General features: G+C 34.7%; 1 protein-coding gene and 1 long non-coding RNA gene across 4 annotated transcripts in view; one reads left to right on the top strand and one right to left on the bottom strand.

The window, feature by feature from the left end:
- LOC115224044 (mucin-5AC) overlaps nt 1-26,969 on the top strand; it is a 426,655-nt gene that overhangs the window by 277,153 nt on the left and 122,533 nt on the right. For all 3 annotated transcript variants that reach the window (XM_036499918.1, XM_036499910.1, XM_029794846.2), the window contains one exon: nt 177-449. The gene's annotated coding sequence lies outside the window, so the exon portion shown is untranslated. The remainder of the gene's footprint in view (nt 1-176; nt 450-26,969) is intronic.
- Nucleotides 18,848-25,123, bottom strand: LOC118761770. The gene is made up of 3 exons (XR_004997626.1): nt 25,109-25,123; nt 24,889-24,892; nt 18,848-18,970 (listed from the first exon to the last, which is right to left on the bottom strand). It is a non-coding gene; the product is annotated as an uncharacterized LOC118761770 (long non-coding RNA).

Genomic DNA, 26,969 nt, shown 5'->3' with positions numbered 1-26,969 from the left:
AACTTCTTCTCAATTTACCTTAAAAAAACATTTTACCCTTCTGCCCAGATTTTCTTATTCCTTCTTGTTGAACATTTATTTCATTCATGAAATAATTTATAACTCTTTTTTTTTTTTTTTTGCTTTTCTATCTTTCTCTGTATTAATGATTCCTCTTCTTTTCTTTTATTTTGCAGGAAACTTCACTGATTATCCACCACAGTGTTCATATACTCATATATTAACAGAATAAACACACACACACACACACACACATATATATAAACACATACACACACACACATATAAACAAACACACACAACATAAACATTTTGTTTCATCACTTCCTCTTTCTCTCCCTCACTCTATCTCTATATCTATCTATCTATCAATCTCTCTTTCACTTCCCCTCATGGCAACGGATTACATATTTGGAGATTCTGACTCATCTGATACTCAATATAAAAAAGTAAGTGAATTATATCATCTTTTTTGGGGAAATTGTCTCTTCACATCTTACTTTCAGGACAACATCTTACAGTAAATGCCACATCTCAGTTCTATAACTTTATATGGCATGCACATGCACACATGATCGTGTGTGTCTGTGTTTATGGGAGTAGCTTTATAGTATGACAATAATCAAGTAAAGAACCTGTCCGACTTTGTAATTAACTTAAGCAAATTACATCTGTAATTAAAAATATTCCTCTCCCTGCCTCTCTCTCTCTCTCAGAAATCAACTTCCTTCATCTCTTCTTCACATCTGAGATTCTTTAATGTCTAACCCTTTCGTTTCCAACCCACCTGAGACTGGCTCCTAGTTCTACAATACAAACTTCCTGTTTTAAAGTGACCTAAATTAAAATCTTCCATCAAAAGTTTATGCAAATTTGTTCCATACTCCAGCTTAATAATGATAAAGTTATTTCACTAAATTCCTCATTATTTTAAAAATTGATTGAAACCAAAGCAGTGTATATCAACAGAAATATGGTAAGAAAAGGGTTAACAACATATTTCGGTTAAAACAAAATGCTAGCTTCAAGTATGCTATGAGGAAAATTTTTCATCATTAGCCTTGCCTATCTGTACCATCCATATTACACAGTATGTGTATGTCTGTATGTTCTTATTTTCTATAAACAATTTCTATTGTTCACAGTTGACCAATGAATACAATGCATGATGTGTTCAAAGTGACCAGCTTGAAAGAAAACTAGTTTAAAACCATTTAGTATTCACATTATTCTGTCAAAAGTAATGCTTATTTAGTCACATTGTTTTGAATTAACCATGCATTCTCTTGTAGCTATGAGATTTTTATGAGGTAACTGTTAATTTTTAGAATGATATTTTTGGGTTTGGTGGGAGAGGCTACATCTATCCAGTTTGAACATAAAGCAGGTAGAGTATTTTGGCCAGATATAGCCAGTTTAAATGCTAAAGGCATAATAAACTTGGTACAGAAGCCCCATCAAGAATGATAGTCTTATTACGTAGCTATAAATTCATGTTTAACATTTTTAAAGTTTTGTAGTGAGGATGCTGCTGCTGAGTTTTGAATCCTCACACCCAGGTTCTCCAGTTCAGAACCACAATCTAATGTTCTGCCATTAAAAAGGCTAGGCTAGTTATGAGAAAGTAAATGTGTCAGTATAAAAGGCTTAACACCTACTTGAAAATGGCACAGCCAATCAGATCAGCTGGTGTGTAACCCAGTGAGCTGGAATCTTCCTGTGATATAGCCTGGTCAAACATTCTAGAAATTCCATTGTGTGTTATAAAAATCTGGGATTTTGGACTCCCAAACAGAATTTGAGGTGCTACTGAAAGCTATGTCAGTCAGTTTTGTGATAAGGCATTCTCATCCCTTCTAATTAATTTGTTCTTAATAATTATGAACCCTTTGCATTAGTAGTTGACATATACAATGAAAACTTGTACTTATTCCACTTGATATCTTTGGAATGCTGTTCTATTGTATTTATTCAACTGGTGTGTGTGTGTGTGTGTGTGTGTGTATAATATATATATATATATATTATATATATATATATTATATATATATATATATATATATATATATATATATATATATATATGGAAAGGCAATGTTTTAGGTAAATAAAAATATATAAGAACTAATGCCAATATTAATGTGGTCATTATGAATGTAACACAGAGCTCACAAAACATTGTTATTCATCAAATACTCTATAACAACCCTAATACCACACTAAAGTTTAATGACAAAGAGTATATATTTATAGCAACCAGCATCAGCTCACACATTGAGATGTTTCAACTCTGGGTGTACAACCAATAAGCAATGAAAACTGTAAATGGATTGGCACCAAGTTAAACATTAGATGTGAGGAGTTACTGGGGCAAAATATGATTGATTATAGGTCATCAATTGTTAATTACTTTATGATTAATTCATTGTAGAAACATATTGATACTGATGTTTACATGGGGTAAAAATACTGTATCCAGTGTTTCGAGGTCTGTAGATTGATCTATCTCTTTCCCTTACACATGCATATACACACTCACACACGCTGCATTTAATTGTATGGACACAGGTGTGGCTGCATTATTAAGAAGTTTACTTCCCAGCCACATGGTTTCAGATTCAGTCCTACTGTATAGTACTTTGAACAGGTGTCCTCTACTGTAAGTCAAACAAAGCCTTAACAGTAGATTTGGCACATGGGAACTATGTGGAAGCTTGTCGTGTATACATACATGTATGTATGTGTGTGTATTTGCGTTTTTGACTTGACATCATGTGGTAGTTGTAAACAAGTGTCACTGTCATATAAGTAGTATCCTTCATTTCTAATCTTCATTGACAACATGTCTGGTCAAGGGGAAACATTACCTTACTTGGAAATGGGGGTAGGGTTGGTGACAGAAAAGACATCTAGATGTAAGAAAAAATCTACCTCAATAAATTCCGTCCAGCCCATATAAGCATGGAAAAGTGGACATTAAAATGATAATGATGAATGATTACGATGTTTTTTTATCTGTTTCATCATTGCCATTTTCTTCGACATTGCTCTTCATTGATGTTGTTTCTTCTTCACTATTAGTCATTTTCTTTGTCATTGTTGTTGTTATTGCCCTGTTCTAGAAACACTATCATATCAATTCCTTTACATCAGAACAGCTAGAAATTTTAAATATTTACATTTGAACATTTCCCACTTTCTTTCACGGATATCATAATAACAGTGTAAATGTTTTCTTTCCATGGTCTTTACATCATATTTCCCTGCTTATTAATACATTCCTTTCCATGTAATTTCCACAGCTTTATATAAATTCTATTTTCCTAGGCTCTCCCACCTTAAAATATCAGCTTGTCACTGCTACGTTATATATTATATTACTGTATTTTCTGGCATACAAGATGACATTGTATATAGTGTAAACATGTAGTTGTGTGAACATTCAAGCATCATCACTATCTTTCCAAATTCTGCTGCATTTCACATGGAATTTTTGGTCTTCCAAATTTGTCTTGATGTATAAGTCGACCTGCCTTTTTTTAGCTGTAACTTCTGGTCTGAAAAATTCAATTTGCATGCCAGAAAAAATTATGTCTGAAGCTGTTTCAAGTACCCAAGTATGTCCACATGAATATGGTTGAACCAATCAGCATTGCTGACTAATTGTGATGGAAGGTTCAAGCTTCAAAAGAAGTATACAAGTTTTCTTAGCTAAAGATTCTAGAATGATGATTAAAGTGGCAAATTCAACCTAACAGAGAGAGAGAGAGAGAGAGAGAGCTCCTAGCTCTCCAAGGAAATCTGTGTTGCTTGCCTCAGTAAGTTGATCTATCTCTCCTTTCATTTTTGTTACATGCTTATATCATACTCAACAAAAACACCCACCTTAAATTGTAATCCCTATTATTACATATTACTTATGCAGTCACTTAAGTCCCTTGCACTACTTTTATAATATTAATCAGTAAATAAGAGTCTGAAGATTCCTGACCATTATGTTCATTGGACATTGATCCATTAATTTATTGATTAACTTAGGACTTAGATCTGTTGTGAACTCTAGAACTCAGTTTAACCCAGTTTCCATGGCATATAGATTATGGAGATTTCATCATGCCCTTCTGAACAGGATACAGATTTGTAGCAGGAAACTTATTTAGAGTTGGGTGTGCTGAAGCAATGTAAAATTAAGGGTTTTGCTTAAGAACAGAACCAGTGCAGCATGCTGATTTTGAGGGACACATGGGCATATTAGACCCACTCCAATTTCAGCACCACATGTTCAGGAAAAATATGTGTTTAGCACATTAACCCTTTAGCATTCAAATTACTCTGTCAAATGTAATTGTTACATACTCGAGTTGTTTTGAATTAATCATGCGTTATCTTGTAGCCTCAAGATGTCGATGATGTGATTGTTTTTAGTATGGCATTGTAGGGTAGATGTGAAAGGCAGGATCTGACCTTTTTGAACATCAAACAGGTAGAATATTTGGGCTGAATTTGGTCAGTTTAAATGCCAAAGGGTTAAAGCATGTAGTAATAGGACCAACTTCGCATACAAGACCCAGGTTGATATATTGAGAAAGTACATCTTATATGCCATCAAGTACAGTGTAAGCTCTTCTTTCTTCATGATCTTACATAATCATAATGAACCATTGTTATTTTACAAAGGCTAGCATTGTGCAGATTTCAGTTTCTAGTAAAATCTAATACATTTTTGACTTTTTCATAGAGTATAGTATCATCATTGATGTTTACTTTACTTAGCTGCCAGGCTTTCCTCTCTCTCTCTCTCTCTCTCTCTCTCTCTCACATATACATTAAATAATAAGTCTTTGTCCTCACCTCAAGTTTTTCCCAGTTCCTTTTAATTGAAGTGAACCTACAGAATAAATGTTTAGGGATCTGAATGTTTAACATTCCACAGGCTTTTCTTTAAAGGTCTCTTCACTCCATGCTCAAAGCATTAGTCATTACTTCATCATTCACATACACACACACACCAATATACAACTTGACTGTTTTACCTTGAAAGGTTTTAATTTGCACAAATTGCTTCCAGTAGTTATTTTTAAGGCTTGCAATTATTATATCAGTCTCCTTTACCAAACCACTATGTTACTGAGACATAAACAAACCAAGGCCAGGTGTCAAGTAGTGGTAGAGGTGACATACACAGATGCAGAGATACACACACATATATATATTTATACATACACACAAGCTTCTACACAGTTTCCATCTGGCAAGTTCACTCACAACACATTTATCAGACAGAATTTATAGCAGAAGACACTTACCTAAGGCACTGCACAGTGGGACTGGACCCTAAACCACATGATTGCAAAGCAAACCTCTTAACCACACAGCCATGCCTGCTGTCTATATTCCTATTCCAGTTTTTGCTGCTTTAAGTTCATCAATGCAATTTCTTTAGATTTCTGTTGACATCACCATGTGGTTCATTAAAACTGTTCAGATCTTGTTGCTGACTGGTGTCAATGTTTACTTATTTTGGTTTATTTTGTTTTGTACAAGGTAATTTTTTTTGTGGGTGTGTTTTTTTTTTGTATGTTAAGAAATAATCTTCAGTAAGAGTGACACAAACAAGCAAAAATATAAAAGAATATATAACAAAATATGTAACAAAATAAAAAATATATAAATAAATAATATTTAACAAAAATAATGAATATATAAAAACATAAAAGAATGACAAAAAGAAATGGAAAGAAATCTTTAATCAATATTATGTTATTTCAATCGATCAAATATTCAAATTATTTCATTTAAATCACTTTATATCTGTTTACTTAGCAAATATCTTGGAAAATTTTAGATTTACTTCCTTGGGTCATTTATTTCTTTTTCTTTTTTTTTATTGATGTAAATAAGTCTTTGGAAAACTTGTTGCTTTTGGAGATAAATTCTTGCTCAGTCTATATTTGTGGTTTGGTATATAAAAGACCACACTATAGCCATCCCCATTTACCATGGGGGTTGTTGATTAAAAAAAAACAGCAGTAAATGAACCATCTCTATGCACTTCATAGTTCATAGGATGAATTTGATCAGATAAAATGTTCAAATAGTCTTGACTATTAATTCTGCCATGAAGGGAAACCATTAGGCTGGTGAATTTCCAAGATATAACCTCCCAGATCATCACAGATCCTCCTCCATGTTTAAAAGTTGGAAGAAGACAGTCTGGGTGAAATGCTTCTTTTGGCTGTCTCCACACGTATACTCAGCCGGTGGTCGGAATCCAAGAAAATAACATTCTTCCACTGCTCTAGGGACCAATTCTGTAGGTTTTTACTCCACCTTAAACACTTTGCAACATTTGTTTTTGAAAGTAGTGGTTTTCTGATTGCAGCCCTCCTGTGAAATCCAGCTTTTTGCAGCTCCTAGCAAACAGCTTTTGTGGAAACTAGATTCTCAAGGTGTTCATTAAGCTCTGCAGTAATCTTAGGAGCTGTACTTTTGTGATCCTTTCTAACAATTCATGTAAGAGTCCAATGGTCCCTATCTGAAAATTTTGGTTTTCTTCTGGAGTTTTGTTTCAATGAGGAGGTTTTTCCCTCTTTCTCAAAGGCTGTCATTACTTTCAAGACAGTACTTCATGATACACCAAACATTTCGGCTGTTTTTGTTATGCTAGCACCTGCCATACAAGCACCAACAATTTGACTTCTTTGAAAGTCCAATAGATCTGTCATCTTAATGAATTTTAATTACCTTTTTCTGATGAAATCTGAAAAGAAACAGCAATTTTAGTAAAACATATTAAGTAACACTAATAATAAATAAATAAAAACATAAAAATAAACAAGCTTTTGACAGTTGTATAGATATTTCAAAATTATGATGCTATGATGCTAGATATTTCCATTATTTTGTCCAGCCCTTATATATATATTTGAAATTTGCACAATTTCAGCGTACGCATGTATAATGCAATCTAAAATGCATTCTATACTTGGAACATCTGCAGAGTTCTTATAAGTACAAAACACACACACACACACACACATCTATTAATGAAATTTGTACTATTTAAGCATAAGTATTTATAATACAATCTAAATGCATTCTGCACTTAAAAGAACATCTGCAGAGTAAGTCTGTGTACATGTGTGTGTGTGCGTGTGCGCATACACATTCCTGCATATGTGCAAAATTCTGCATAAACCCTATGAACTGCTAGTCTTATTTCATCTGTAACTAGGCTGTGACTTCTGGATCCACTCGCTTACTTCTTGATCTTGACTGTATAATTGGATAATTCAGTTTAAATATATTTGATTATAGAATTTCTGTTTATTGAATCTGAATTTTACTGCATTTTCTCTTTCACAACAAATCTTTTAATCTCCCAAACAATTAATATCTCTCTTTCTCTGTAAAACACAAACACACACTCTCTCTCTCTCTCTCTCTCTCTCTCTCTCTCTCTCTCTCTCTTTATCTATCTATCTATCTATCTATCTCTAAAAGCCCTAGCAATCATCAATTTTTGTGTGGAGAGGTATGTATAACATCAGCACTGATCAAATTTGAGTCCTTAACATCATATAAGATCAAGTAAATTTTAATACTGGCATTAAGAAACTGCATACATCATACATACGTGCATGTGTGTGTGTATATATATATATATATATATATAAATTTTAATGGTGGAATTTGAAGTAGATAAAGACATAAATTCGGATTTAAAAAAATCCTTGGATAGAAAAGTCAAAGGTTACCCTCTTCTGTAAACATGGCAGATATTCTGCTATTCTACTAAAGCAATCCTTCAAATTTCTCCTACTTTAGTTGTTTTTGTTCCCACCAATAAGAATTCTTTGTTGTTTACATTAGAAACTTTGAGAGACCTAAAATCATTTTTAACAGGGGAATGCGAAATACATAAAAATGCCATGGTGTGAGATTGAACCGTGAGACCTTGTTTCAAAATTAACTTCTTAATCATTCATCCATCCTGCACAGTTATATTGTTCCTCTACAGCTAAAAACCTGTTCTGCTCTTACCCTTTCTCTCATACTTTTACTCCTCTTTACTTCTTTTTCTGTTACCATCAAGTTCCCCCATCTCTCATTCAGGGTCCAGAATCTTGCAAGCTACATGGCAACCTCACTGGTGCTGGTGGCACAATAAAAGCACCTAGTACATGTGGTTAAGTGGCATCTAACCATAGAAATCATGCCAAAGCAGACACTGAAGCACAATGCAGTCCTTGGGCCAATCAGATCCTATCAAAACATCCAACTTATGCCAGCACATAATATGTATGTTAAATGCTGATGATATATATATAGCCATTCAAAAAATTGCCAAAGAACTAGGTGAAGAATTTTTATGTAATTATATATATATATATATATATATATATATATATATATATATATATATATATATATCCCACTCTATCTTTTCTTAATCTTTTACTCATTAGTTTCAATCGTTAACTCCACTGGCAATATACAGTATTACTGTAAAAAAAAGAAGTATAATAAAAAATACAAGCACCTTGGTATTTTGAAATTACCATTTAAAGAGCTAAAGAAAAACTAAAAACTAAAAAAAAAACAGATTAATGGAAGAAAAAATATGTTACAAAACTAAAACTGACTTGCAATGTATTTGACTTTCTGTAGTAATCTTCAGCTCCACCAACTATTACTGGGACTCTTATAATCCCTACCACCTCCTCTGCCACCAATTGCCATTCTTGGTTGAAGTGTCCATCATTCTTGAAGTCATAGATAAACTCTGATTGTATTATCAATCTTCTCATCCCAGACAACAATGAAGATATTTTCAAAGGCAAGTTAAGATAGAGGAGAACAAAATTCTTTGCCTACTCAAATGGATTTAGTCCAACTAAAGTAGTTTTACAGGTGTAACATGTCAAAAATGCTTGTTCACACTTCCTTTTTTCTTTCCTTTTTCTTTAGTGTTTTATTTTATTTGTTTATTTGCTTGTTTGTTTTATTTATTTACTTTTCTTGAACTATGATGATTCAGTGTCTAGAGATGGCTATTTTATAAACTACTGGCTCTCTTCCATATTTTCACTTGCTTGCTTGTGTTCACATAACTTTCCTACAAGTTATTATTGAAAAAAGTGAACACTAAATAACAATAGTGTTTACCATACTTTAGTTTATTTCCTACCACAAATTGTTGTTCACTGCTGACTATCTCAATGATTTTCTCTTTTTTTTAAAATTTTTCTAATGACATCATGGAAACCCACTCCCACTCAATCAAGATTGCTTTCGCCATTTCCTTTCATTATTTTGTCTTGTAAGTTACTTGGCAACCCCACTAGTGCTGGTTATAGAAATGTTTCCTGTACACATTGTAAAGTGTTTGGCATTAGAAAGGGCATCCAGTTGTAGAGACTATACTAAAGCTGACATTGAGGGATGACACCACTATGTAAGTCATTGGACCCTGTCAAACTGTCCGATCCATGCCTGTATGGAAAACAGACATTAATGATAATGGCAGCAGTAAGCCATTCTAATAAATAAATAGATAAAACTGTTTAAATTCACTTTAATTTCAAATTCATTTCATGTAGTGGCATGGGCATGGCTGGGTGGTAAGAGGTTTGCTTCCCAAACATGGTTTCAGGTTCAGTCCCACTGGGGGGTGGGGGTGGGGGGCTCCTTGGGTAAGTGTCTTCTACTATAACCTCAGGCTGACAAAAGCCTTGTGAATGGATTTGTTGTGGACAGAAACTAAAGAAGCCCATCAGGTATGTGTGTGTGTGTGTTACTGTATCCTTGACATTATATGTTACTTGTAAACGTTACTGTTATAAAAGCAGTGCTCTTTGTTTCCAATCTTCTATGTAAACATGTTTGGTCACGGGGATATTTAACCTTACTTGGAAACAGGTAAAGGTTAGCTATAGGAAGGGCATCCTGTCATCATAAGAAAATCTGCTTTCACAAATTCCATCTGACTTATGCAAGCATGGCAAAAGTGGATGTTAAAACGATGATGATGGTAATGATGTATGAAAATTTTCGTTGCACAACTTCAGCCTCATCACAGACACAGTTCCGCTGCAGTTCAGTGGAAGAATGTTAGGAACTTAGTTGCAGATATGCAACAAAAATTTTGTCCCCTCATCCACATATACTTATTGACTTCAAACTTTTGCATATATATATATATATTATATATATATATATATATATATGTGTGTGTGTGTGTGTATGTATGTATGTATTTTGAAGTTCCTGTGCATGCCAAAGGGCTTCTATTTTGATACATGTGCAACATATGAGTTCAAAATTCTATGCATATACTCTGTACCTAAAATACAGTGCATGTGCACTGGGTTCAAGAGATTTTTATCTTTTACTTGTTTCAGTCAGTAAAGTATGGCCATGCTGGGGCACTGCCTTGGAAAATTTTAATTGAATGAATTGGCCCTGGTGCTTATTTTTTGTAAAGCCTGCTATTTATTATATTGATCACTTTTTCTCAACTGCTAAGTTACAGGGCTGTACACACCAATACTGGTTGTCAAGTAGTGGTGGGGGACAAACACACACACACAACAGGGCTTCTGTCAGTTTCTGTCTACCAAATCCACTCACAAGGCTTTGGTCAGTTCAAGGCTATAGTGGAAGACACTTGCTCAAGGTGCCACACAGTAGGACTGAGCCCAGAAGCATATGGTTGGGGGGCAAGATCCTTTATGTAAGTAAATATATGTTTATTTGTATAAATAAATACGTATTTATTTACTTATACAAATGATCATCATCGTCTTTGATTTAATATCCACTTTTGCATGCTTGTATGGGTTAAATGAAACTCACTGAAGTAGATTTTCTCCGGCTGGATGCCTTTCCTGTTTCCAAGCACAGTTATATTTTCCAATGACCAGACATACTTTCATGGAAGTTTGAAAATAAATGACACTGCTTGTATGATGGTGACACTCATTTACAACTATCACAAGATGGACTTTGATCAAGTCATTTGCAATACAAATACAAACTCAGAAATTCCTATTACCAAAAATGCAGATTAATGGAAGAAAAAATGATTCAAAGCTAAAACTGACTAGAAATGTATTTAACTTTCTGCAGTAATCTTCAGCTCCAACAACTATTACTGGGACCCTTATAATTCCTACCACCCCCACTGCTACCATTTGCCATTCTTGGTTGAGGTGTCCATCATTCTTGTAGCTATAGATAAACTCAATTTTAGTATCAATCTTCTTATTCCATTTTCTCATTAATCAATATTTTTATCCCAATTAATCAGTTTTCACCTTTGGTTTTATATATTTCCTACCAATTTATTCTTCCTTTCAGTTTATTTCATGTTCACTGTTCATCTTTTCCTTCAACTAAATTGTTCACCTCCATTTCATCATCAATATTCTCTTCATTTCACTCTCACCAGTTTCCGTTCACTCTCTAAGTTTCTCTGAAGATATCAAGCAACAGCTATCATATATACCTACTACACTTTCTTAAATCTCTACCTCATTAATCTGCTACTATTCTATTAATACACTTTAATTGATTAAACTATCACTAATCCCTTAACTGTAATCCCACAACAGACTATTGTACTAGCTACGACATCATCATTGTCATTTAATGTTCGTTTTTCTATGCTGGCATGAGTTGAATTGTTTGACAAGATCTGACAAGCCACAGAGCCACATTAAGCTCCAATGTCAGCTTTGATATAAGGTTTCTATGGCAGGATGCCCTTCCTAACAGGAAAAAGGAAAAAGCCCCAACTAAGTAGAAGGGAATATTTGACAGGGGCAGGATGGTTATTTTATGTCAGGTATTGAGAGACTAAACTATTTAATATACAATATTATTTCACTTATTCCCTTCAAAAATACTTATTATTCTCCCAGCCCTCTGACCACTACCTTACAAGCTTACTGACCCACTATTTATGGCTCTGCTACTAACTCACTCACTACATAACTAATATAATAATCCCTTCATAGATTATGCTAATCTGTGCAATTGTCTCTGAGTGCACTAATCATCATAAATATAAAAAAAAAAGAAAAATTAAATACAAATATCACCTTTAGACTACCTTAATGATAGCATGTTCCATACTACACGCACGCACTATTTTGCAAGCAAAATTACTAAATTCTGAAGGTGGTTTAGACATACAAAAAGCAGAGGTTAAGGTTGCTGACAGTTATTCATATACTTCTGCAACCTCATAGAACATTACTACACTTTAAAATCATTTCATCTTTCACCTTATTCAAAGAAAATACATATAGATGCCAAAATATCTGCAATTATTGATTGATTGATACATGAGGCCTAACTAATAGACTGTACTGCTAACCACCTTCTGTGAATCAAAAAAGAATAACAAAGCTATTGTATTCCAGTCTAGTCCATTTTTATTTTAACCCTTTCTATTCCAATCTGTCCAAAACTACATCTGGTTCTATGATACTAACTTCCTGTCTTAAAATGATCTGATTTTAACCTTTGCTTTAAAATTTCACATTAAGTTTTGTTCTAAACAGCAAAATTAACTAAAATAAAAGCAGTGTATTTCAAAAGAAATATGGTAACAAAAGGGTTAAAGTGATCATATATTAAAACCTTCCACCAAGCTTTCATGTTAATTTATTTCCCAGATACCGGCTTAATAATGACAAAATTATTTTACAAAACTTTTCATTGTTTTCAAAATTAATTGAAGCAGAAACAGTATATTTCAACAGAAGTTCGGTAACAAAAGGGTTAAAGTGATCATCTTTAAATGAAGTCAATTTAAGTTAACACCATGATACAACCTTATATCATAGTGTTGATACATACATGTATGTGTATATATGTATGTGTGTGTGTATATATGTATGTGTGTGTGTGTGTACAGATACACATACCATCTATAAGGCAGGAAAAATACCCAGTATGTACTGTAGAGGTGGTTGGCATTAGGAAGGACACCCATCCATAGAAATCATGCCAAAGCTGACACTGGAGCTTGATGCAGCTGTACAGCTCTCTGAATCCTTTCAAACCATACTATCCATGCCAGCATGGAAAACGGACGTTAGCTGATGTTGATGATGATGGTAATATAATTGGTCCATGAATGTATCAGTCGTGGACCAATTTATTGACCTGTTGATAAGTGTTTAAAGAAATAAATGGCACACAAGCTTTAATTCCCAACTAAAATGATTCGACAACTTATTTCATGTCTGGTTCACATTATCAAAGTATTGGTTTCATTCATTATAAGCCCAAAGAGTAGCTGCTGGAATTAATATAGCCCAATGTAAAGTGTAAGAGAGCAAAAGTTCATTTGACCTTCATGCCAACAGGGTTGTTGTCAGCAACAAGCAGTGGTGGTGGTTGTGGTGGTGGTGGTACAGGAAACTAAATCCAACTCCAGTACAATCCACATTCATTATTATAGAGCTTAATGAGGAAGTCTCTGTGTAACCACTTAGCTTTCTAGAAATAGCAACCAATTTCTCCTTAAATTTCATCATACAGGCACGGGCGTATGTGGTTAAAAATTTGCATAAATTAAACAAAAATGAGCCAAGAGAATTAACTCGATGTGCCCAGTGGCATGTATATAAGCAACATGGATAAATAAATGGAACAGACCCCCTTCAGTTTTGAATGACCTAGTAAGTTATCCTCTGAGGCACAAGCCCAGGCAAGGTTGTTTATGGAAGACCAGTAGTTACCCATGCACACCAGCCTCCCCTCTCTGTGCCACCAATGTTATCCAAGGGAAACCAAAAGCTAGTACAGCTTGGTACCAGTGATGTCGCAACTCATTTCTACAGCTGAGTGAACTGGAGCAATCTGAAAAAATGTGTCTTGCTCAAGATGACAACACACACAGCCTGGTCCTGGAATCAAAGTTGTGCAATGTACCCAGTGGCATGTATATAAGCAGCATAGATAAATACAGGTATATCAAATACCATGCAACTCCTTTAGGAGGAAGTATCATGATTATCAAATGGCAATTAAGAACAGTTCTATTTGAGAAATGGAGATAATCTCAAAAATTTTTATATGGGGCTGGTTTCAGTTGTCATTTGGCAAGCATAATTCATCCTTTAGAGGTAGAGATAATTTTAATAAATCAGGAATTCATGTTGTATGGTATTTCATATATTTGTCTATGTTGTTTATAAACATGCCTCTGGCCACTATGAGTTATTTGTCTTAGCTTGTTTTTGTTTAATTTATGCCAACTAGCATGACCCGTGAGTATTTCACAGAATTAATGGTAGACCTATTGGTTTATTTCTGAAAACTTTATAAAAAAAAACCTGAAAGTGTAGCCTGTGTTGTGTCTTTACGGAAAGATAGTCACTCATCTGCTATTCATTGAAAAGATGAATTTGAAATACAATGATTACTTAATGCACTTTATATATACACTCTATATACTTTCTACACAATTTTATAGACTTAATACACAGCATTCATAAAATAAATATTCACTCTTATTTTTCCATTTTTCCCATAAGCAAAAAAAATATCCTATACATATGATACAACCTTTAGTTAAATTGCATATATCTGCCACATAAATAAACGCAAATATTTCATGGAATTGCACTTATGCACATGCGTTAAGTGATAAGTGATATAAAAACATATTTTCAATTATTCACTACTATTCACTACCACCACCACCATCATCATCTCTCTCTCCCCTCTTTCCCTCTCCCTCCTCTCTCTCTCTCTCTCCCTCTCTCTCTCTGTGCCTTTCTTTAACCTCACCATCAGATCATCACCCCTCTGCTAAAATTATATTTTTAACTCTCCTCCTCTACTTTCAAGTAACTTTTTTAACCATATAATGAATATTATGTTTCCTCTACATCATATCATGGACGCTTGTCTCTCCCTCTTTTTCTTCTTCCCTCTTTCTGTCTCACTCTTCGCCTTATCCTCTTTTTCTCTCTCTTTTTTCTTTCTCTTCTCTTTCCCTTCAACTAATCACATGGAAACATTACAATTACATTCCCTCTCTCTCATATCATGGACTCTTCTCTTTCCCTTTTTCTATCTCCCTCTTTTTCTCTAGTCATCTGAGAGTGTTACCAGCGGGCTAAGTAACACAATGACAAGCAGAATTATTATAAGATTCTCAAGCTATCTTCATACCTCCAGAGAATAAGCCTATCCTTTTCATTAATGGCAATCAATTATGGAGAAATTCTTGATACTTGACATTCTTTGTCCTTCTCCAGTGGATCTGGTCTTAATTGCTTTTTGGTTAATTATGACACATCCTCAAGAGATGGAGATAGTTTTAATGAAGTAAGACTTTATGTTGTATGGTATTTGATATTCTTGTATTTCTCAGATATTGGATTAGTTTCTAGTACAATCAGTTTTGCTGTCAGAATTCTTACATGCAGCAACAGCACAGTCTATTTATTTGTTTCTTATAATTATGGAATTAATCCAAATTTTGTTCTCTATAAATATTTAGACATTTTTCAAATGTGTTAAATCCATTTTTACATTTTTTGAGAGAAAAACATTAGAGGTGGCTGAGTTTTCTTTCATTCTTTTCTTTGTTTTAAGTTTGTTTTATTTTTTTCATTTTTTTTATTTCCAAAATGTGGTTGCTTTTGTTTTGTTGTTGTTGTTATTATTTGAGAGAGCAGCACAAGCTATCAAAGTAACACTGGGGTACAAATATACACTTTCAATCAGTTAACATTAGAAGCCATTAGGGCAAATTATTATTATTGTTTCGCTAGGGCATTCTAATTTAGCAGGTATTTTATCTTGAGGTTTAGCAACAACAAGTCTCTTCAAATCTCAAGAATCTTCTTCAGGATTCTTGCAGAATGTAGGATGGTACTTCTCTGCAGATAGACAATGCAGGTTTCAATTCCAATTCCTTTCAGTCTCTTATGTAGCATTTTGGGCATTGTGCCAGGTGCACCAATTACTACAGGAATAATTATTGTCTTGGCCTTCCACAGTCTCCTCAGATCTCTGGTTAGATCCTGATATTTCTCACTTTTTTCAATTACTTTCGTATCAACTCTGCTATCATAGGGAATTGCAAAATCTATGATCTTACACTGTTTGTTTATTTTGCCCTCTCCAATCATGTCTTGTTTTCTTGTCTCATTAGAATGGTCAGTCTTCATGGTGAAATCCCACAGCCTCTGATTTGTGTTCATAACACTTCTCTGTTGCTTTGAAGCCACACACCTGGCTAATATCCCAATACACTCTTTTTGCCTTCACACTCATGTCTATACTTATGCTCCTTTTGTGCTAGTATAATGCACTCACTGAAAATGTGATTGCTACTCTTGTCTCCTTTCCTACAGATTTTAAATTTACTACCTGGTTAAGTTTTGTTGATCTTTGCTTTTATCAGATTTTCTCTAAGGATTTGTTCATGAGCAGCTATAATTAATGTTTCTGTTTCTCATTTCAAGTTCTCATCTGTCAACCAAAGCCAGTGATCTTCATTTCCAACACTCTTGGTTTTTTGCATGAATTAGGCATGCACTTCCATTTCTTTCCATTTGTTTATTCTGTTGTTCTTCCTTTTCTCTTTGTACTCTCCTACTGTTTCAATTGCTTTTTGGGTATCTCTGGCAACCAAAAGTTTCTACACAACATAATTTTTCAGACTCAATATCGCTGTGCCAACAGTGTCTTCCACATTTAGTAATCCTCTACCACCTTTCCTTCTTGGCAAATAGAGTCAGTTGCTATTACTTTTTAGGATGGAGTTTATTGTGCATTGTTAGTAGCTTTTAGCTCTTCTATCCAAGTTCTGCAGATTGAGCTTTGTCCATTTAAGAAAGGGAGCAAAGTATTTCAGTACTGGCATTGCCCATGTATTTATGGGTTTAATGATGTTCCCTTCATTTAATTTTATTTCAAGCACATTCCTAATTCTCCTCTTGTCCTCTTTAGTAACTTTATCTCTCATTTCTTTTCCCATTATCTTATCTTGCAGCATTCCTAGGTATTTGTATCCCTCATTATTCTGCAGCAATCTAATGATGTCTTTTGGTAATTTTATGCCATCAGACTTTATCTGCCAACCTTTTTCCATAATTAGTACTATGCACTTAGCTACCCCAAATTGCATTCCAATGTCTTAACTGAATACTGGTTTGATCAGAGAATCTGTTTTGTATCTTGAGGTCAGCCATATAAAGTAGGTGATTTCGTATTATTATTATTATTTAAGGCAGCAAGCTGGCAGAATCGTTAGCATGCTGGATGAAATACTTAGTGGTATTTCGCCCATTGCTCCATTCTGAGTTCAAATTCCACCAGAGTCAACTCTGCCTTTCATCCTTTGGGGGTCAATAAATTAAGTACCAGTTGAACACTGGCGGGAGGAAGGGGGGGGTCAGTGTAATTGACTTATCCCCTCCCGCAAAATAGCTGCCCTTGTGACAAAATTTGAAACCATTATTATTATTATTATTTAAGGCTGCAAGCTGGCAGAATTGTTAGTGTGCTGGATGAAATGCTTAGCAGTATTTTGCCCGTCGCTATGTTCTGAGTTCAGATTCTGACACGGTCGACTTTGCCTTTCATCCTTTCAGAGTTGATAAATTAAGTACCAGTGAAACATTGGGGTCAATGTAATTGACTTATCCCCTCCCCAAAATGAAACCATTATTATTATTATTATTTGATCGTCCGGTGGCCATGGCAAAAGAGGTTGTACGGTGGACAAGATTGAAGGGACTGAAGACAAATGCTTTTCTCTGTAACTGGCAGTAGAATGGAAGGATTTCTAGTGCTGTGAGCTAGGGAGCAGTAATGCTGCTGTAAAAGGATGCTAACAAAGGGGACATGCTAGGCAATTTTTGGCTCGTAACTCTACTAAATTCGGTGTTTAAGATTTTGGTCAAGGTGTTAGTGAAAAGGTTAGCCATTGTCATCAGTAATCTGGTGAGGAAGGCATTGCACGATCCTCAACAAGTCTATCCATGCAATATGTCATAGAGAGGACTGAGACAAAAGCTGGTTATGGTGGAGCTCTGATCAGTTTGGATCAGTCTAAAGCATTTAATAGGGTCATCCACCATTATCATTGCTGACTTGTAGAGTTATGTCAAACAGTTGCTGTCGTATGTGGGACATATCCAACTATCTGCTTAGTCCATGATTGCCCTACTGCCTTTTTTTAATAGGACAGGTTAGGCAATTTTCCTTTGTCTCATAGTGATTGCAAAAGAGGTTTTCTGGTGGACAAGGCTGAAAGGCATGAGGGCAGAGACTCTCCTCTTTGGTAGATTCCTCAATGCCTTTTTTGAAGTTTCACTTGAAAAACAAAGTGAGGAGAAAACTGAGGATAGAGAGAGAGAGAGAGAGTTGAGTGAATTTATTGGAAGGTAGGTGAACGTTGCAAAAATGGCAAGAATGGATAGCACTGCTGTAAGTGGAGAGGACACTTGCTTTTGGTGATCTGGAAAATCTTGGATGGCGGGATCCCTCGATTGTTCTTAAAGGTCCTCTTATATCAGGAAGACCACATCACTGTTCTTTTTTCTTTTCCTTTTATTTTTTCTTCTTTTACTGATGTGTACTATGTAAACTTTTCTCTTTGTTTTATTGTATACCATGTATACTTTGTATTTGTATTTTTTATTTCATTTTATATATATTTGTTTATAGTAGTAAAATGTTTGTGCCATGCATTAGCTCCCTCCCTCCTTCCATCATATATTTGTGTATATATATATATATATATATATATATATATATATATATGAGCACATGGCCTAGTAGTTAGGATGTTACACTCATGATCACTAGATCATGATTTCAATTCCTACACCAGGTGGTGCAGTGTGTTCTTGAGCAAAACACTTCCTCTCACATTGCTTTGCAATCACTTTAACATCTGACATGTGGTACACAGTGCACCTATTCAGATTACCTTGATTTGATGGAGGGGGGAGTGAGGTAATGTGCGGCACAAACATTTGGTGACTGTGCAAGTTGTTCAACAAACCTGAATGCTCATAATCATCTTCAACGAGGGTGGGTAGGGGGGTTCCATCATATATATTATATATATATATATATATATATATATATATATATATATATATATAGTTAATCCAAACATGAAAGCACAAAGAGAAAACACAACAACGTGAGGACGTGGAACAAGTATAGTGTTATTGGACGCTCAGGAAAGGAAAGAAAGAAAGAGGATTTAATGTTTCGAGCAGAGCTCTTCGTCAGAAACATAGAAAAAGGAAAGGTCCAAGGAAGGGAAGACTGAGAAAGAAAATCGCGATACACACATGGTGGTGTGAATGTCAGGTGTAGGTGTAAATGGTGGCGACAAAAGGAGAAAAGTGGAAGTAGAAGAAGAAAGGTAAAAAGAAGGTGAGAAAAAGTGGAAGAATCACCAAACCATATATATGTGTGTGTGTGTGTGTGTGTGTGTGTGTGTGTGTGTGTGTGTGTGTGTGTGTGTGCTGTCTCCTATGTAAATCCCCATGATTTATGTCTGTCTTTGAATTGTCCTCTTCATTCATACCCTAGTGGTGAATAAAAGAAATCACTATTATTGTTGTTATAGTATAGTTACTGTTGGTGAAGCAATAGTTTACTTGTATTTGCATTGTTCAGTGAAGACAAGTGTAAAGTGAAGATTGTGTTGTGCTGGAAGTAACAGGTTGGGTGCAGGGGTAAGTTTATTGTGATATTTTATATTAACCACCAATCCACCAGCACAAAAAAAATATAAATAAAATTATTGTGGTTGCTTGGGCTGTAGGGTGGCGGTGGTTATGGTGGTGGAGGTGGCAGCAGGGGCAGCAACAATGGCAGCTAAAAATAGTTTATATTTTTTATTGCTCTTAAACCTCATTCTCATATAAACCACACTGTAGAACAACAGCTGGTTTGGGGGAATAGAGGAGATGTTATAAATCTGAAAAATAATTCTAGAAAATGGAACATTCCAACATAAAACAAAACAAAAAAATTTTTTAAAGAACAAAAAAAAAACATTTCCCCTTTCTCTTTAATGGTTACAGCTGGCCAAGTCATTAACAAATCAGCTTAAGGGCCAAAGGTTCACTGATCTCCTAGATTGTTAGCATGGCATAGTAATGTTCTAATGTATCTTTAACTGGCATACTGAACTTTATATCACCCAATCCACTTAACATATGGAGTCTGCTGTTGTAAGCAGCAGGAGTAGTGTAAAATTGACAGAGTGTTCCATTAACTTGCAGTAAGTATCAAGTATCAAGCTGAAATTGTTACATGCACCAGACTCTCTCTCTCTCTCCTCTCTCTCTCTCTCTCTTTCTCTTTCTCTCCCTCTCTCTCTCACACACGCACCCCCCCCACATTTCACATCATCTTTGCTGCCATGTATTACCTTCCTGACCCACATCTTCCTCCATCTTCCTCTCCAACTGTTATTCATTACTGACCATGCTTCCACCCATGTTCACCTCTCACTGCATTTCTCTCTATCCCAATCTCTCTCCATCTACCACTTCTCTTTTATTCACCTTCTTGTAACTTGAGGGTGCACCCTGATGCATCTCCACTACCATCTCTCTTTTCCACATATCCATTTGTCTCCCCTACAGCAAGACACTGTTCCTGTTCCATACTTTAACCCTTTGGTATTCAGATTATTCTGTCAAATGTGATACATATTTATTCACTTATGCATTATTTCATAGCTTCAAGATTTTGATGATGTGATTGCTTGTTTTTAGAATGACATTGTAGGGTAGGTGTGCGATACCAGATCTGGCTAATTTGAATGTAAAAGAGGTATGGGCCAGATATGGCCAGTTTAAACACTGAAGGGTTAACCCAGTGGTTCTTAACCAGGGTCCATGTAAGGTTTTGTTTTTAAAATTTATGTGTAATAAATTGGTTATACATACTTCTACAATGCACAAAATATTCCAGCAATTTTTTTTATACAATTATCTAATTATAAAAATATAATAGGATCTTTTAAACATCAAATTGTTATGAGGATCTATCAGAATAAAACAGGAACCAAGAGGGACCATAGAAAACAATGGTTGAGAACTACTGCTTTAACCTCTCATCACCTGGCATAAAGCCACTTCTCTCAATATTACCCATACTCTCAGTTGAGGTGGGGTTCTTGCCTTATGGTGACCTCACCAGTGTTGATACCATATAAAAAGAACCCAGTACACTCTATGACTATTGTAATGGCTTCTGTTCCTCAGAACTGATTCACCTCTCACCTACACCTATATATTGACTTTGTACTGTATCCAACCTCCAACCCACTCATCTTTCCCCCTTTTGTCACCCATGTTGCATTAAACTCCCTTCCAGCCTCAACTTATTTCAAGTGCTTTCTTCCCCTGGAATCATCATCCCTCTGGAATCTTCTCCCAGCTCATGCATAGTATGCAGGTGTTGGCTTACAACAACTCAAGAGGTACATTATTACCGTTTGATTAAGATGCTCACTCTGCAATCGTGTGTACTCAAGTTCAGTTCCACTGCATGGCACCTTGGGCAAATATCTGTTACTATTGTTCCAGGTTAGCCAATACCATGTGAGTGAATTTGGTAGACAGAAAATGATTACAAGAGAGAGATATTTACTGAAATATTGACCAGCTCCTATACATGACATTTTACAAGAAACTTTTCCAATAGTTAGTAAATCTTTAATTTTATGATGTGGCTTATTCTCTTACACTACTCCTGCCAGAAGAGTTGCTAAATAACAAATCATACACACACACACACACACACACATATATATATATATATATATATATATGTGTGTGTGTGTGCAGATTATGCAATAGAAGTAGCTCAGTAATGCAAACATTTTCAACACCACTTACTTAATGTAAGTGTTAGAAGTTGTAGGATTTATATATATATATAACCAGAGAATGTATGTTCATGTTCATATAGATGTACATTATTTACAGTTATACATGGTAGAAGAGTTATTTAATAACACACAAAGCTGTTAAATTCACTTTGAATGTAAATTTATTTCATGAGGTGACACGTGCAACCTGGTCATTGACACAGCTCCTTTGCAGTGGAAATTTTTAATTTAAAGTGAATTTAGCAGTTTTGTGTGTGTTTATTAAATAGATCTTCCACAATGCAGTTGTTTCATTTTCAATACATGATCTCAGACCAAGTCATTTGCTAGATAAGTACCACCCTGAAATCAATGATTCTGCAATGTTACATAGTTAGTATTGTGTATGTTTAAAGTATATTTTTCTCTTCTCTGTTACAATTGTATTACATGTAGTTTCACTTTCACTTCTACTTAACTAAAATATCATCTGTCTAACTGTGATGTCTATATTTCCTTGCTTCTCAGTCATGTGATTTAACGTTCAGTCACACTGTGGAGTATTTTGGGCAGGTGTCTTATGCTGTGGCCCAAGGCCAACCAAGGTCTTGTGAGTAGATTTTGTAGGTAGAAATGCATGTGCACATATGTGTATGTGTGTTTCTCTGTGTATGTGTGTGTATGTGTGAGGGAGAGAGAGAAAGAGAGAGAGTAAGAACTTGTGTCTCTTTGTTTTGACATTATATGATAGTTGTAAACAAGTGTCACTGTCATGCAAGCAGTGTCTTTCATTCCTAATCTTCTGTGAAAGCTTGTCCAGTCATGGAGAAATATTCCACCGAGGTGGACTTTACCTTTCATCCTTCCGGGGTCGATTAAATAAGTACCAGTTATGCACTGTGGTCAATGTAATCGACTTAGTCCCTTTGTCTGTCCTTGTTTGCCCTCTCTATGTTTAGCCCCTTGTGGGCAATAAAGAATTAAATAAATGTAAGAAAAGCAAAGTCTGAAGGAAATATTAGCTATTTTTCATACTTTCTAGGGAAATAACAGTTGCTACCCAAGGACAAAAATTGTCTCATACAGTGTAATTAATCTTTAAAATGTTCTGTATGTATGTCAGTTTTTTCTTAATGATAGCCAACACTTGCTGATACCGTGATTCTGTACATTTGTATTCATTATCTTTCCCACACTAAAGCACCCAACATGAGAATTACAATTCTAAGTGCTTCTTTACTGTAAAATATTATTTGTGCTGTTCTTTTGAAGAAGGCAATTAAAAACTATTGTACACTTGTGTATGTCTATTAAGTGTCTTTAACAATTTAGAGGCCTTACTCTATGCCCATAATTCACAATATTTTGAAGTTACTAAATGATGGCATGATTAGTTTTTCCATATCAAATAGCCTGGCTTCAAGATGGGCTTGAACCTAGTTTGTTTGCTTTGTTTGATTACCAAACCGATCCAACACCAATGACAACAACGTTATATAATTAAATCATTACCTCTGGGAAGCAGATGGGGTTAATTATTTCAGACCATTATTTGTTTCAGTCATTAGACTGCAGCTAAGCTGAGGGTTTAGTTGAATAAATTAGTCCCAGTATTTGCATTTATTTTAAGTCTGGTACTTGTTCTGTTGGTCCCTTTTCCTTACCAGTTGTCAAGTGGTTGTTCAGAACAAAACAGACACAGATACACACACACACAAATACTAACATACATAACATACATGTCTGTGTGTATGTACATATGTGATGTTGTGATGTTGCAAAATTTGACTTGTGCATATTAATTTCCATTACGTCCTTTATATTGTATTAAAATTTCATGCATTTATTTGTAAAGTCAAGGAAGTTATTAGAAATTGAAACCCATCAGTGACTTTTGGGACACCCTGTACTTGAAAAAATGAATAGAAATGGCTCTTCTCATAATTCTTCCACTTTATTAATAAGATGTTTATAAATTATTAGGTGTTTATGGAGCATATTTGTAAACACCTTATAATTCATAAATATCTAATTATTAAAGTGGAAAAATTATCAGAAAAGCCATTTCTATTCATTTTTCATGTGTGTGTGTGTGTGTGTGTGTTGTATAGGTAGTTTGGATAGATCCCACCTGTTTCCTCTTGAAGCACATCTGCTTATTCCATTATTACAATCAATATGTATCCATCATTACTGTTGAATGTAAATCAAAATAAACATTTAAATTGAGGATTGTTAAAATATTATTTGCAGAGTCATTGTAAACAAAACAGGAAAATTGAAATTTTTTTATTATAGAATCTTTTTATTCTAAAAAAATTTTCACAATCTCATGATATTTTTTTATAGTAAATTCCTAACATGTCTATATAACATGTAAATCTTAGTGATTCCTATTACAAATTGAAACACATGTAAAGGAAAATTAATAATAGCAAAAAAAAATTCCCTTTCCTGTTTTGTTTGTTATATATATATCTGTAAATAATAATAATATTTGATAAGCTTAAAGCTTATAAGTGATCACCATACATTGACTAAGGTAAATAGTCTAATATAAAAATATTAGACTACCAAATAATTGGTGGGGGGCATTGGAGGAGGGGATCTTGTGTCAGACAATGGAAGGTCAGAGTATGACAGAGAAACAGAGAAGCAAAAATAGGTGTCTTGCTATAGAAGAAGTACATGGTTATCTAGCCAGAGAGAGAGGATTGCAAGAAAGAAGACAGAAACAGGTGTGCTGATGTAAAGGAGATGCTTGGTTACCTAGCCAGAGGGAAGAGCAAGGGAAAGAAAGAGAGAGTGGGGAACAGCAAGAGTGCCAAAGAGAGCAGGAGAGAAGTGGTGGTGAAGTGCCAGGGTATACTCACAAGTAACAAGGATCTGACAGTAGATGGGATGGTAGAGTAAGGAAGAGAGAAATAAATGGTGGCAATTGCCCACAAGATACGAAGGTCATATATATATATAATAATCATGTGACCAACCAGATGCTGTTACACATCGCTGGTCACAATGCATTTTTGTATCATTTTTGCCTTCAAATGACACCATGCCAGTGGTTAGACAAGCAGGGCCAACATTCCCCACTGATTGAAAAGAGAACTGGAGCAACATGAAAATGATGCTCAAGAACACAGCACGCCACTTGGTCAGTGAATCAAATCCACATTCTAGCAATCGTGAGTACAACAGCTTAACTGCGAGGCCATGTGCCTTCACATATATATGTGTGTGTGTATATATATATATATATATATATAATGTAGTGAAGGTGCACAGCTTAGTAGTTAGGATATTCAGTTCACAATCACAAGGTTGTGAGTTCATTTCCTGGCAACACGTATCCTTGAGCAAGAATTGTGGGTTCAGATTCGGTCTGGAATGTTCTTAATTTACTCATGGATTCAGCCTGATTCCAAAATGGTATATGTTGGACTACAACTTCTAGGAGTAAAATTGAAAAAGTGTGACACTGACATTCACATTTATTTAATTATTATATCATATTAAGGCGGTGAGCTGGCAGAATCATTAGTATACTGGGCGGAATGCTTAGCGGTATTTCATCTGCTGTTAGGTTTTGAGTTCAAATTCTGCCGAGGTTAACTTTGCCTTTCATCCTTTCAGGGTCGATAAAATTAGTACAAGTTACATACTGGGTTACATACTGGTAATCCCTTCCTCCAAAATTTGAGACCTTGTGCGTGCTTCCTATATCAGATATGTTTAATTTTGGGGATACTTTATTTCAGTTAAAGTGCATTATATATATGTGTATGTGTGTATATATATATATATATATATATGTATGCATGTATTAAAGAAAGCAAAAAATAAAACAAAAATGGTATAAGCAAAAGGTTAAATGTGTATAAAAGTGTTCAGTGTGTTGGCCACAAGAATTACTGTCAAGGAGACATGGTTAAACAAAGTTGTACATCATCTTCATCTTTCTCTCACATATCCACTCTTTCTCTCTTATTATTACTCCCACTGCCACCATCAACTCTCCCTAAATTTCTTTGTCTCTCTTTCTCTTCCTCTCCTTTTCTTTCTTTCTCTCTGTCCTTGCCACTACCCTCACCATCTCTCTGCCTCTTACCCAGCATGAGGAATAGGAGAAGTGTCATTGAATAGCAAGAGAGGAGGTCAAAGTGTGACACACTGACACACAGAAATTAGTTTTCACATTTATTGTATTAGATGTATGTATATATTATGTTATATAACATATATATGTTTAAATTGTTACATCATAATGATGAAATTGTCCATATAAATTCAACCACAATTATAATAGTTTCTGAAGAACACAAATGTTGCAAAGTCCTTTTGATACCAACCCCATATGAGACCACCATTTGTTGTATGATATAAAACTTCTTGTTTTAAAGTGATCTAAATTAAAACCTTCCATGTTAATTTATTTTCCACAATTAAATTAATAATGAGAAAGTCATTTTAGTAAATTCTTCATTATTTTCGAAATTAATTGAAACAAAGCCAATGTATTTCATCAGAAATATCATAACAAAAGGGTTAAATTAAACAAGCTCTTATGCAAAAGAAATGAAACATACACCATCTTGTGAATTCAGTACATTAAATTAGAAAATAAAACTAATTGCTAAACAAGCTAATGGGTTTTACAGTTAAATATATAAAATATATTAAACGTAAATGCTTCTTAAATTCATATTCACCAACATTTTAATAACTGAATACCAGAAATATTGACTAACTAATTAGACTAACTTATGTTTGGAATCCCATTGGAATCAACCATATATACTTCTACAATGACCTATATTTCACTCAAATAGAAAACAAGCATGCAAAATTTTTAAACTAAAAAAATAAAAATCCTCAAATTTATTTTTCTAATTCAGTTAATTGATAATAATGATGATGATGATGACGATGACAGCAACAACGATGATGTAATTGGTCAGTGTAAAAACTTTTGAATGGTTGTCACTGAGAGAGAAGCAGGCTGACAGAGGACTGCAATGTGAGGTCATAAAAGATAGCAAAGTTGAGTGTTTATGGGGCGTGAGATAGATCTAGAACTTGTGTTGCT

Source organism: Octopus sinensis, linkage group LG2 (assembly GCF_006345805.1).
Source record: "Octopus sinensis linkage group LG2, ASM634580v1, whole genome shotgun sequence".
Classification (NCBI taxonomy): domain Eukaryota; kingdom Metazoa; phylum Mollusca; class Cephalopoda; order Octopoda; family Octopodidae; genus Octopus; species Octopus sinensis.
The sequence above is the reverse complement of the archived record's forward strand: the minus strand, read 5'-3'. Positions and strand labels throughout refer to the sequence as shown.